Source organism: Mustela nigripes, chromosome 18 (assembly GCF_022355385.1).
Source record: "Mustela nigripes isolate SB6536 chromosome 18, MUSNIG.SB6536, whole genome shotgun sequence".
Classification (NCBI taxonomy): domain Eukaryota; kingdom Metazoa; phylum Chordata; class Mammalia; order Carnivora; family Mustelidae; genus Mustela; species Mustela nigripes.
In genome coordinates, this window is record NC_081574.1 from 26,720,023 (window position 1) to 26,734,072 (window position 14,050).

A 14,050-nucleotide genomic window follows, 5' to 3' on the forward strand; every position below is an offset into this window, starting at 1 on the left:
AATATTTATGTTGCTGATAAGTGAGTTCTTATTTTAGCTGAGGTCTTTGGAACACCAAACTCTGAATGTAAACTCGATTTGTAAGATATAGGAAAAGGCCAAAATGGTGGGACATTTAACCAAAATCTTAGTGTACATATAATGTAACAGTAACAAATGGTAAAAATTCAGTAACATACTAAATGGGTACCAGGAGATTGTCCAGTAATTATAATGTTTAGAGAAATATGATCTTAGCTGTGCCAAATTCTTAAAAGGCTGGGGACATAGTCTTTTTTTTTTTTTTTTTAAGATTTTATTTATTTGACAGAGAGAGACACATCAAGAGAGGGAACACAAGCAGGAAGAGGGAGAGAAGGAGAAGCAGGCTTCCTACCCAGTAGGAAGCTCAATGAGAGGCTCGATCCCAGGACCCTCAGATCATAACCTAAGCCAAAGGCAGACACTTAATGAATGAGCCATCCAGGTGCCCCACTGGAACATGTTCTAATTGGATATGGGGTCAACTCATGCTTGTCCACCACCAAAGGATAATAGAGTCACATGTGTATCACCTGGTTTTAAGGTGGCAGAGAGAAATTTAAATTCAACTATGGGACATCAATCATAAAGGAACATACAATGATGTTAGAATCATAAGCCTTAATCATATTTATAATATTTACCTTCTCTAGAATAGAAACATCTTAAATTAATAAAAGCAATTACTTAGCAGTATTTTTTGCCATTAGAGAGTTTAACTTGGGAGGACAATTCCATGTATGGATGTCTGTGTGTACCTGTGTATATTGTGTGTTTTGGCCAATAGGCTGTTTTTAGTGTTATCTTTAATGTTGATGATTTTTAAGAGAATGTACAGTGTACACAGCTTTAAAGTATAAAAGATGATTTAGATGTTGTGCTACATTGTTAGTGATAATGCTCTGACCCTAGGGAGCAGTTTATTACAAGGACACATTTCTGTGTTGTGGTGACAGAAAGTCTATGATTAATATGCCCATTTCAAAACCAATTGATTATTGTTGCTTTTTTTTTTAAAGATTTTATTTATTTATCAGAGAGAGGGGGGGAGAGAGCAAGCACAGGCAGACGAATGGCAGGCAGAGGCAGAGGGAGAAGCAGGTTCCCCGCTGAGCAAGGAGCCCAATGTGGGACTCGATCCCAGGACGCTGGGATCATGACCTGAGCCGAAGGCAGCTGCTCAACCAACTGAGCCACCCAGGCGTCCCGATTATTATTGCTTTTAAATATTAGATACCAATCCTGTCTTTTCTTGTGCTCATTGGGTGCTCTAATTTCTGACAGAACTGTGACTTTCTATGAGTGATGCACATGTATCTGGTTTCTTAACATAGGGTGGAAAAATAGTTTTGTTTGGAACAGAAAAATGAATTGAACTTTCTGTTTCCAAAATGAGTTCAACCAATCTCTAAGGACTCTTGAGTATTGTTGCCAAGAAGCTATAATATCCTCACTGACTCTGTGACCACTGAGCTAGAGAATAAATGTCTAGATAATTCAAAACAGTTAAATATGAGCCAAACCAGCATATCATGCTCAGCTGCATGTCCCTGGCTGCACTGGCATGCAACCACCAGCCACCAGGAACCTGGCATAGGAATAATGGCCCAGCAGCATTTTGCTAACACCAACTGCCCTGCTCCCAAGTTCCCCACTATCATGCCCCCCAAAGAGCTCACCTGCTTGGGTCCCCTAATGGAGAGCAAGCACAGTCCACGACAGGCAGAGTGTCAGTGCAGACAACTGCACAGAAAGGAAAAGTGACTCAGACACAATAGTACAATGTAAAGAACATACATAGAATATGTTCTTAAAGGGCCAGAGTCTGGTGAACAGGGGACACAGCACTTCAGGGCACACTAGGACCTCCTCTTCATAAAGTGACTACTTTCAAGAGCAGAAGACACAGCTGACTTTTTTAACACAGAGAAACATAGAGAGGCAGACAAAATCAGGAGATAGAGAAGTTTATCCTAAATGAACAGGACAAGGCCATGGCCAGAGATCTAAGCAGAACAGATATAAGAACATGCCTTATATAAAAAGACATTAAAACAATGATCACGAGGATACTCAGTGGACTTGAGGAAAGAGTGGCAGACATGAGTGAGACCTTTAAAATAGATCATTAGTAACATAGTGGAGACAACGGACACACTAAGTGAAATGAGAAACACAACTTGATAGAATGGACAGAAGGATGGAAGAAGCTGAGTAACTAATTAGTGACTTAGAAGACAGAGTAATGGAAAGCAATTAGTGAAACAAAAAGAGAAAGAAGAATTATGTAAAATGAGAATAGACTTAGGGAACTCAATGACTCCATCAAATGTAGTAACTTACATTGTATAGGAGTCCCAGAAGAAGAGAGAAGAGAGAGACAGAAAACTTACTCAAAGAAGGAAATAACTAAAAACTTATTACTCTGTGGAAGGAAACAGACATCCAGATCCAGGAGGAACAGAGACCAATCAACAAAAACAATAAAAGCAGACAGACACCAAAACATACAGTAATTAAATTTATAAATACAGTGAAAAAGAAAAAAATTTTAAAGCAGCAAAAGTACTCCTTAGCTTATACAGGAAAGAAGATCTTAACTTATAAGGGAAAACCCATAAGGCTAGCAGGAGATTTTTCAACAGAAATTTGGCAAGCCAGAAGACAGTGCTGTGATATATTGAAAATGTTGAGTGGGAGAACTCGATAACCAAGAATACTCTATCCAGGAAGGCAATCATTCAGAATAGAAGGAGAGAGAGTTTCCTAGACAAACAAAAGATAAAGGAGGTTGTGGGCACTAAACGAACTGTGCAAGAGATATTAAATAGGACTCTGAATGGAAAGGAGAGACCAAAAGTGACAGTATAATTATAGGAAACACAAAAGCAGTAAAAATGAATATTTCTGTAAAAGTTAGTCAAGAAACTCACAAAAAAGGATATAAAATATGATGACATATACCTAAAATGTGAGGAGGAGAGAAGGGAGGAATGGGCTCAAACTTGAATCACCACCAACTTACTATAGACTGTTATATGCAGAAGAGGCTATACACAAACAGATGGTAAGCATCTTTCAAACCCACTAATAAATTTATGTAGAATAAAGAGAAAGAAATCCAGATATATAAATCAAGATAATCAACAAAATATGAAAGAGAGGAAGACAAGAAAGGATCAGAGAAAATCTTCAGAAACAACCACAAAACAAGTAAGAAAATGGCAATAAGTACATATTTATCAATAGTCACTTTGAATGTAAAGGGATGAAACACTCCCATCAGAAGACATAGGGTTGAATAATGATAATAAAGCAAAACCCGTCTATATGCTGCATATAAAAGACACATTTTAGACCTGAAGACAACTACAGATTGAAAGTGAAAGCATGGAGAAACATCTGTCATGCAAATGATGTCAAAAGAAAGCCAGAGTAGCAATACTTATATTGAACAAAATACACCTTGAAACAAAGACTGTAAGAAGAGACAAAGAACACCATACAATAATAAAGGGGACAATCCAACAAGAATATATAACGATTATAAATATTTACATACCCAACATGGTAGTACCTAGATGCATAAAATGGTTAATAAAAACCCAAAGGAACTAATTGATAATACCACAATAAGAATAGGGAACTTTAACACTCCCACTTACATCGTCTACGTCATTACATCGACAAACAGTAGATAGATCATCCAAACAGAACATCAACCAGGAAATAATGGCTTTGAATGGCACACTGAAATGGATGGATTTAACAGATACATTCAGAGCATTCCATCCTAAAACAGTAGAATGCTCATTCTTTACAAAAGCACATAGAACATTCTCCAGAATAGGTCACATATTAGCCCAAAAAACAAAGGTCAACGAATGCAAGAAGATCAAGTTCTACAATGCATCCTTTCTGACCACAAAACTATGAAATAAGTCATTCCCAGGAAAAAATTCTGTAGAGACCACACATACATGGGTTAAATAACGTGCTACTCAACAATGAATGGGTCAATGAGGAAATCAAAGAAGAAATAAAAAAGTATATGGAAAAAAGTGAAAATGAAAACAACATTTCAAAACCTCTGGGATGCAGTAAAAGTGGGCCTAATAGGCAAGTGTACACTAGTAATACAGGCCTATCTTGAGAAGCAAGAAAAGTCTCAAATAAACAACCTAACCTTGCACCTAATGGAGCTAGAAAAGTAACAACAAACAAACCTAGATCAGCAGAAGGAAAGAAATTAATAAAGCTTAGAGTAGAAATAATGGTAGAGAGAAACAAAAAAAGCAATAGAATACATCAGATGAAACTGTTAATTCATATGTGTTCACAGATCATGTATTTGTATATTCTTACCCACCACAGAAGGGATTAATTTAATTGAATGTTATTTGGCCCAGATTGATAGATGCAACCAACAAATTATATTCTATTCCAAATTTGTTGCATTACTTAGCAAATGTACTCCTGTAAAAAGATTTTTTAAAAAGAGAAAAACAGTATTTCTTAGTATGTGTTCATGGGCTGGGTGCTTTCTTTCTTCTTACAACCTTTGGTGAGCACAAGGTCGTTTATATTCTTGACCATTTCATATAATTTTTGAAGGAAACTTTGAGGCCAGGTTTAAATCAATCCTTTCATTTTTTAGACAATGAAAATGAGATTCATTAAAAATTAACTGTCTTGCCAATGATCTACAAAGAGTTAGAGCTGAACAGAACTATGAGTTCCTAGATTCACTAAACATTTAGGAAATATTGGGCACCTATTGTATTTGAGAAACCATGCTAGGTTGTAGGGGTAAAGTGATAAATACTAATGTATTTGCTCTCCAAAGGGCTCACCATGTCATGGAAGGGCATGGTAACACATAATTAGTAGGTAGTACAGCAGCTAACATCATAAAGAGACAACTAAATATATACAATATCACCTATGAAGTAGTCTTGTCTTCCAAAACTCAAAAGTGAATCTGATGTAATTAGAAATTATCAGGAAATATATGGAACAGGTGCACATATTAACATCACAGGAAGCAATCAGCAAAATTCAAAATACGCTAAAATTTACAGAAGAAAATACCATTTCTAGCAAGTAATTGAAAGAAAAAAAGGTGTGGGGGAACATTTTATATTAAGAGAGATATTGGGGCACCTGGGTGGCTCAGTGGTTTGGGCTGCTGCCTTCGGCTCGGGTCATGATCTCAGGGTCCTGGGATCGAGCCCCGCATCGGGCTCCCTGCTCCGCAGGAAGCCTGCTTCCCCCTCTCTCTCTCTCTCTCTCTCTCTGCCTGCCTCTCTGCCTACTTGTGATCTCTGTCTGTCAAATAAATAAATAAAATCTTTAAAAAAAAGAGAGAGATATATTAATATAAAATAAAATTAATTTTATTTTTATTAATATAAAAATTAATTTAATATTAAAATAAAATAGTATTAAGAGAGACTTAAGAGATTTATCAATGACTTGTAACAAATGGATTTGTTTAAAATGACCCAAAGTATTGGTCAATCTATACATCAAAAGAAATTAGAAGATGGATGAAGGGGAGCTGCCTCAACAAGAAGCCATGTTCAATTTCCACACTATGATATGCAGATTCTGAACCCACCGACTAAAGGAGAGTCTAAATTCCAGGGAGGAGCAAACATGAAACACCTCAGCAGGTACATATGGTAATGATTCTGCCATTCTTTTCGCAAAGGGACCTGTAATTACTTACTTCATCAGTGGTGCACTGGGGAAAAGGAAATATACAGACATTTGGAGAACTGGATACAGGGTCCTAGCTGACATTTATATGTGTCATCAGAGGGTCGTAAGTGCTCATGTTGGGGGGAGGTGAACATATTGGGGGGGGGTACCAAGTGGTCATTTCTTTCTGTTCTGCTCATACACCTGGAATGGATAGACTCTGTAATTGCCAGAAACCCAACACTGGTCCCTTGGTCAGTGAGAAGAGCTATCATAGTGTGAAAAGAAAAACAGATGACTCTGAAACAGTCCATGACCCTCCTCCCCTAAGCTAAAATACTAATTCAAAACAATACAGATCCTCCTCAACTTACAATGGGGTTACATCCAAAAAAATCCACAAGTTGAAAAAATAGCATGTCCAAAATGCGTTTACTATACCTACTACTGAACATGTGATCTGTGAGGTCAGTAGGTCAGGCATAGTAAGTGCAGAGCCCTTCAGCGTGCTCAGAACACTTACATTAGCCTGCTGTCAGGCAAAATCATCTCACAAAAGTCTACTTATAATCAAGTATTGAAAAACTCATGTAATTTATTGAATACTGTACTGAAAGTAAAAAATAGAATGATTGAGCAGTGTAGAATGGTTGTACGGACATCGGTTGTTGACTCTCGTGACTGGGTGCCACAGCTCACAGCAGCAGTTCAGCATCATGAGTGAAGATTGTATTGCATGTTGGGAGCCTGGGTAAAGGCCAAAAGATTGAAGTACAGTTTCTACTGAATATTTTAACCCCCCTGTAAAGTCAATAAATCTTAGGTTGAATTCTCTTAAGTCAGGAACTCTCTGGATAAAATAGAAATTAGAGCCAGCCTTAAAAACCTAAAGGATGCAGGAAATGCACAATATATCCTAAACTCACCAGCCAGACCCTTCAAGAAGCCAGCTGGGTTCAAGGAGATGACAATGGACTACTACAAACTCTAGTTGTAGCCCACTGCACCAGCTGTGCTCAAGGTGGAACAGAGTGACATGGCTCAGGGACCTGGTCAGTCACCACTAATCTAATCAATGTAAACTTCCCTATTCCTACTATAAAAAAGGATCAGAAACAGTTTGCATTAGCTGTTTTACAGGTTGCATTAACCAGGGATCATCTCCCCTCCCTCCCATAATATAGTCTAGGTGGTTGGGATCACTTGGACATCCTACAGAACATCACGCCTGTCTATTAAATCTTCTTTGTTGATGTATTACGTTAATTGGACCAAGTAAGCACAAAACGGCAAGCACACTGGGTGGTGGGACAAGAGCCACACATGCCAGAGGACCACAGTAGGGAAGCTTTTAGTGGTCCAGTGGTCCAATACATGCTGGGACATCCCCTCAATAATACAAGCCACATTTACACTTTTCAATTCTCACCACTAAGAAGAAAACACAACTCCAACTTCTGGAGACAGCTCACTTTATACTTGGGAACCCTACTCTATCCCACACACAAGCTGATAAATAAGCCTGCCAGCTTGGTGTGGTTTCTAGTGCAGAAAATGGCTCTCCAGCAGATCCAGGCTGGGAGGGTCATACAACTTGGCAGACACCACAGCAGAAGTACTGCAGGTGTGGAAAAACCGCTGTGTGTGTGTGTGTGTGTGTGTGTGTGTGTGTGTGTGTGTGTAGTTTATGGCAGCCCCAGGAGGATAATTACAATTTAGACCCCTGGGGTCTGGAGCATATCCATGCTAACTCCAGGGCAAAACTATATACTTTTTGCAAAAGAGCTCCTGGCATGTTGCTAATCCCCAGTAACGATGGAGCCTACCTATGGAACTTCCAGAGACAAGGCCCCCAGAACTGCTTGTCAAGAACTGAGACTCACTGAGTCCAAAGGTCAGGTGGGCGCCACCATCTTGCCATCAGGAGACTGCAGTGTAGCAACCGACACTTCTCAGCAGATTTTCTCTTGGGCCCATGCCATAGACTAAGGAGGGGTGCCTCACCCGTCATTATGCTTTCTTCCCAAAGAACAGCCCAAGTCCTCGGAGTACAGAGGCTGGGTCCCTTAGGCCAACTTGAGCCAATTCAAAAGGCCTGTCCCGGATCTATCCCCCATCCGTGGGGTTGTCTGAGGCCTTTGTTGTGATGTCACTGCAATTTAATTCAGTGCACATTACTGCTTCTTTCAATTACCCAGAGGTATTGATTCTAACTGTACTTCTTTAAGATTTCCTGCATACCAATCTCCACCTCCCAAGAAACCCACTCATGTATAATCCCCCAGTGTAGCAAACAGGCACCTTTGCTGTTCCACTCATCTGCATGAGAATCTTAGTGTTCTTGGAATCCATGTATTCTGTTTTGTTTTTTTTAAAGATATTTTTTATTTATTTGACAGAGAGAGAGAGAGGTCACAAGTAGGCCTAGAGGCAGGCAGAGAGAGAGGGGGAAGCAAGCTCCCCGCTAAGCAGAGAGCCCGATATAGGGCTCGATCCCAGGACCCTGAGATCATGACCTGAGCCGAAGGCAGAGGCTTTAACCCACTGAGCCACCCAGGTGCCCCTGTTTTGTTTTGTTTTTAAGTAGGATTTGCTTCAATGACTGTGCCCCCTAAAGACATGATTGCTTGGGTCTTATATAATTTATTTAATTATTCCTCTAGAATAATTTAGAGACCACAGAATTATTCAAAAAATTGTGCATATATTATGTACATACATATACTTTTTATTAACTCTACTTTCACTGACAGTTTTACTTGGAAATTTTCCAGTGGAAAACAGGACCGTGGTTCCTCAAAAAATTAAAAGTAGAATTACCATATGATCTAGCAATTCCACTTTGGGGTAGGTGTCCTAAATAATTAAATGCCCATGTTCACAGCAGCATTATTCACAGTAGCCAAAAGGTGGAAGCAACCCAGTATTCACTTGAATGGGTAAACAAAATGTGGTCTATACCTACAATGGAAACGGCATTCAACCTTAAGAAAGAAGGAGATTCTGACTCATGTTATAACATGGGTGAATCTTGAGAACATTAAGCTAAGTGAAATGAGCCAGACATAAAAAGACAAGTATTGGGGTGCCTGGGTGGCTCAGTGGGCTAAAGCCTCTGCCTTTGGCTCAGGTCATGATCTCAGGGTCCTGGGATCGAGTCCCGTATCGGACTCTCTGCTCAGCAGGGAGCCTGCTTCCCTCTCTCTCTCTGCCTGCCTCTCTGCCTACTTGTGATCTCTGTCAAATAAGTCAATAAAATCATAAAAAACAAACAAACAAAAAAAAAAGACAAGTATTGTAGGATTCCAGTTATACAACTACTACAGTAGTCAAATTCATAGCGACAGAAAGCAGAAGGGTGGGTGGCAGTGGGTGAGGGGAGCAATAGGGAGTTGCTGGATGGGTACAGAGGTTCAGTTTGGCCAGACAGAAAGTCCTGGAGAATAATGGCACGACAAGGTGAACATACTTACCACTCAACTGTATACTTAAAAATGGTTCAGAAGGAAAATTTTATATTTTTCCACAATAAAAAATAAAACATTAACAATTTTGTGAGGAAAAGTCGAATTCCTTCCTAGATGTGCTTCAAATACCAGACAAATCATAGAGCAAGGAGAAATGGGATAGACCCCCTATTTCTTGATTTTAAAAAATATGCTAACTAAATTAATGGCTGTTTTCAAATAGTGGATTCTTTGATTTCTCACTGTGAAAGTTCTTTTGGTGCTTGTAAAGGCATTCTGCCTAGAGGTTAGAAGTCACTGTGCTGTGTTAGACAGCAGATTAAACCCCCTTGTTTTAATAGTGTTGCTTTGGCATACAACTGTGAAAAATGTCTTATCGGATCAAAACCCCCCTGACCCATTTCTACAAATGTATGGAGAGAGGGATAATCCAACAAACAAACAAACAAACAAACAAACGCTCTTAGAAACGGAGCTATGTCATTTTTTTTTTTTTTTTTGATTTTATCCATTTATTCGACAGAGAGAGATCACAAGCAGGCAGAGAGAGAGGAGGAAGCAGGCTCGCGGCCGAGCAGAGAGCCCGACGCGGGGCTCGACCCCAGGACCCCGGGATCATGACCCGAGCCGAAGGCAGCAGCCCAACCCACTGAGCCACCCAGGCACCCCAGCTATGTCATATTTATAAAGAACTATATCCAAATTTGTTTAAACCAGGCTAAGTACTTGATCTTAAGGGAGTGAAGTACAGGACCCCTCACTCTGAGTCTACAGCTTCTCATCATGCCCATGCTATCTCTGGCTAGTCCTCTGCCCACCTGCTCTTTCCAATACACACTGTTATAGCTAGAAGAAAATAAAGGGCTAAGATTAAAAATAATCACAGGAAAGTCATCAATCTTCAAAAGGTCATCAGACCCCTCCTGTGGTGGTGGGGGGGGGTCTCAGCTTAGACATTATTCCTTGTGAAATCGTCCTTGATTTCCATAGCAGCCTGTACACTTTGGGTTGTTAACCAAGCTCCAATGTCAGTAACACCAATTTCTTATTCTATTTCTGTCTTCTTTCTAGAATCCTGCAAATTCCAGGAAGGGAAAGAGAATATCTTATTTGCTTCTATATCTCTAGCATCTAGGTTGGTTGTGCACGATTCATGTTTTGGCTGGTTTTCCTGAATTTGTGGTTTTGAACTCAATATGATTATTATGTTTATTTTAAAAGTCTGTTTAAAAACATTAAATGACATAAAAAGTCTAAGTACATACATCTCTGGCCATATTCAGAAAGGCTCCATTAGTTGCAAAGATGAAGATGTTTCCAAAAGATAATTTTTTTTTCTAAACACATCACACATTTTTGCACTTCCTAATTTAAAAGTGAAGATACTCTTAAATATATCGATAATTCTTAAAAAGGAAAATTTTCTTGTCTTGCATTCTTCCTAGCTTGTTATTCATCTGGGTTTTTTTCCCCTCACCAATATGAGCGCACATGGCTTTTAAAGTCTTGTATTATCTGAAAGGACTCTGTTGAGCTAATGACTCCTCATAAAGAGCCCCCCTCATCCCCCAGAGCACAAAGCAGCCCAACATGATTTCTTACTTTGCAACTCAAGCAATCACTGATAATATTCACAATGTTCTCTAATGCCCTTATAATTTCCATGGACAATTGGAGTAGGGTAGATGTTTCTAATGATACGATTGTCACTAGAAGCCTGTATTTTTTCAAGGTGGGAGGAAACTGTGTAATGGAAAGTGTTTCTTTCAAGATCTTCTGAAAAGCCCTTTCTTGTCTGTGTGCCAGTAGACTACTTACATATTGAGTTCTTAGGATCTCACCTTTGAGGGGAGTGATGCCATTAATGAGATTTTTTCTTGATCTTACTTCATTTTTTCTCCCACTTCAGTATGATTTATTGGAAAGAGCAGTGGATCAGGAGTCAGAGGACCTGGGATTTAATTCTCTGTAAACTTAAGCTAGAGTTGTGTCATCTGCAAAATCTCAAGAGTGATGGCTGCCTTGTCTGTGTAAGGAGTGTTCACTGTTAATTAGGGCAACTATAAAAAAACATCTTGAAACTATAAAGGGTTCATATATGAAGGATCATTATTATTGTTTTTAGCACTTAAATCATGATTCTTGGACTGAAAATATATAAGCATTTTTTTTCTGCTAGGAAATGTTGAGTCAATTTTTCTCTTTATAAAAACTATTTCCTAAGGAAAAAATATACAGTGGAAAAAAGACAGTCTCTTCAATAAATGGTGCTGGGAAAACTGGACAGCTATATGTAGAAGAATGATACTCGACCATTCTCTTACACCATACACAAAGATAAACTCAAAATGGATAAAAGACCTCAACGTGAGACAGGAATCCATCAGAATCCTAGAGGAGAACATAGGCAGTAATCTCTTCAATATCAGCCACAGCGACTTCTTTCAAGATATGTCTCCAAAGGCAAAGGAAACAAAAGTGAAAATAAACATTTGGGACTTCATCAAAATCAAAAGCTTCTGCACAGCAAAGGAAACAGTCAAAAAAACAAAGAGGCAACCCATGGAATGGGAGAAGATATTTGCAAATGACAGTACTACAGACAAAAGGTTGATATCCAGGATCTATAATGAACTCCTCAAACTCAACACACACGAAACAGGCAAACATATCAAAAAATGGGCAGAAGATATGAACAGACACTTCTCCAATCAAGACATACAAATGGCTATCAGACACATGAAAAAATGTTCATCATCATTAGCCCTCAGGGAGATTCAAATTAAAACCTCATTGAGATATCACCTTACACCAGTTAGAATGGCCAAAATTAACAAAACCGGAAAAAACATGTGTTGGAGAGGATGTGGAGAAAGGGGAACCCTCTTACTCTGTTGGTGGGAATGCAAGATGGTGCAGCCTCTTAGGAGAACAGTGTGGAGATTCCTCAAAAAATTAAAAATAAAACTTCCCTATGACCCTGCCATTGCACTCCTGGGTATTTACCCCAAAGATACAGATGTCGTGAAAAGAAGGGCCATGTGTACCCCAATGTTTATAGCAGCAATGGCCACAGTCGCCAAACTATGGAAAAAACCAAGATGCCCTTCAATGGACGAATGGATAAGGAAGATGTGGTCCATATACACTATGGAGTATTATGCCTCCATCAGAAAGGATGAATACCCAACTTTTGTAGCAACATGGACGGGACTGGAAGAGATGATGCTGAGTGAAATAAGTCAAGCAGAGAGAGTCAATTATCATATGGTTTCACCTATTTGTGGAGCATAACAAATATCATGGAGGACAAGGGGTGTTAGAGAGGAGAAGGGAGTCGGGGTAAATTGGAAGGGGAGGTGAATCATGAGAGACTATGGACTCTGAAAAACAATCTGAGGGGTTTGAAATGGCGGGGGTGTGGGAGGTTGGGGTACCAGGTGGTGGGTATTATGGAGGGCACAGATTGCATGGAGCACTGGGTGTGGTGAAAAAATAATGAATACTGTTTTTCTGAAAATAAATAAATTGAAAAAATAAATAAATAAATAAAATACTATATGAAAAAAAATTATATCTAAATGAACTTATGTTGTATGAAATTATTTTAATTTCATTGTTAATTTTTAATTTTATTAAATCAAATTAATTTTTATTTATTTAATTTAATTTAATTATTATTTTAATTAAATAGGCCATTATTTATTCAGTTAGCACTGGTTGGCCCTTCCAAGTTCGCAGGTTTTAAAGCTCCTTTTCTTTTCAGTGTGTTTTAAAAATTTTAATATAGTTGACATACAATGTTATATGAGTTTCAGATGTACAACAGTGTACAATTCAGTGATTCAGTAACTCTGTGTGTTACGCTATGCTCTCTACAAGTGTAGCTACCATCTGTTACCATATGATGCTACTACAGTATCATCAGCTCTATTCTCTATGCCCTGCCTTTTATTCCTGTAACTTATTCCTCTAAGTTATTACTATAACCGTATATTCCTATAACTATATTCCTATATCTCCTACTCCCTGTCACCCTTTTTGTACATCTCACCCCCACAGACCAGCAACCATCAGTTTGCGCTCTATTTTTATGGGACTGATTCTGCTTTTTGTTTGTTTATTCATTTTTTTTTAGATCCACATTTAAGTGAAATCATAGTATTTGTCTTTCTCTGACTGATTTTACTTAGCATAATGCCTTCTAGACCCATCCATATTGTCACAAGTGGCAAGATCTCATCCTTTTTATGGCTGTGTAATATTCCATTTACACATACACACACACACACACACACACACACACACACACACACCCCACAATGAAGCTCCTTTAAAAAAAAGTAAGGATAAATATCTTTAGAGATTTGACATAAAATGGTGACTATGCTCTACCTTAAAAATCATCCAGAAAGTATTCTCTTGGCAGTTAATACAGAAGAAGTGTTAAAATATAGATGTAAGACCCCAGGCCTAAATCTGGGAGAATCAAAAGCAAGAGCAATGCCTTAAAGAGACCCTTGGCAATTCCTGGACTTTGAAGCAAACGTCCCTGCTCTTATCTTATCCTATCTCCCAACCCTCACACCACCTTCTATCCTAGAAGGCTTCCTAGGCTTCATAACAAGACAACCATGAAGATAAGAAGGAAAGGGAGCAGGATAGGAAACAAGGATACTGAATGAGGAAATTAGAACTTGTAGAGTGGGTGTCCAACTCAATTTATGGTCTCAAGAGCTGATTCTGGGGAAGAAAGAATGTTAGGGCTTCTTTGGGCATGGAACAAGGAGGAACTGATGCCTAAAGTCTTAAGGCTTGGGTATACATAGATTATCATCTATGTAAAAGGTCTCTGACAG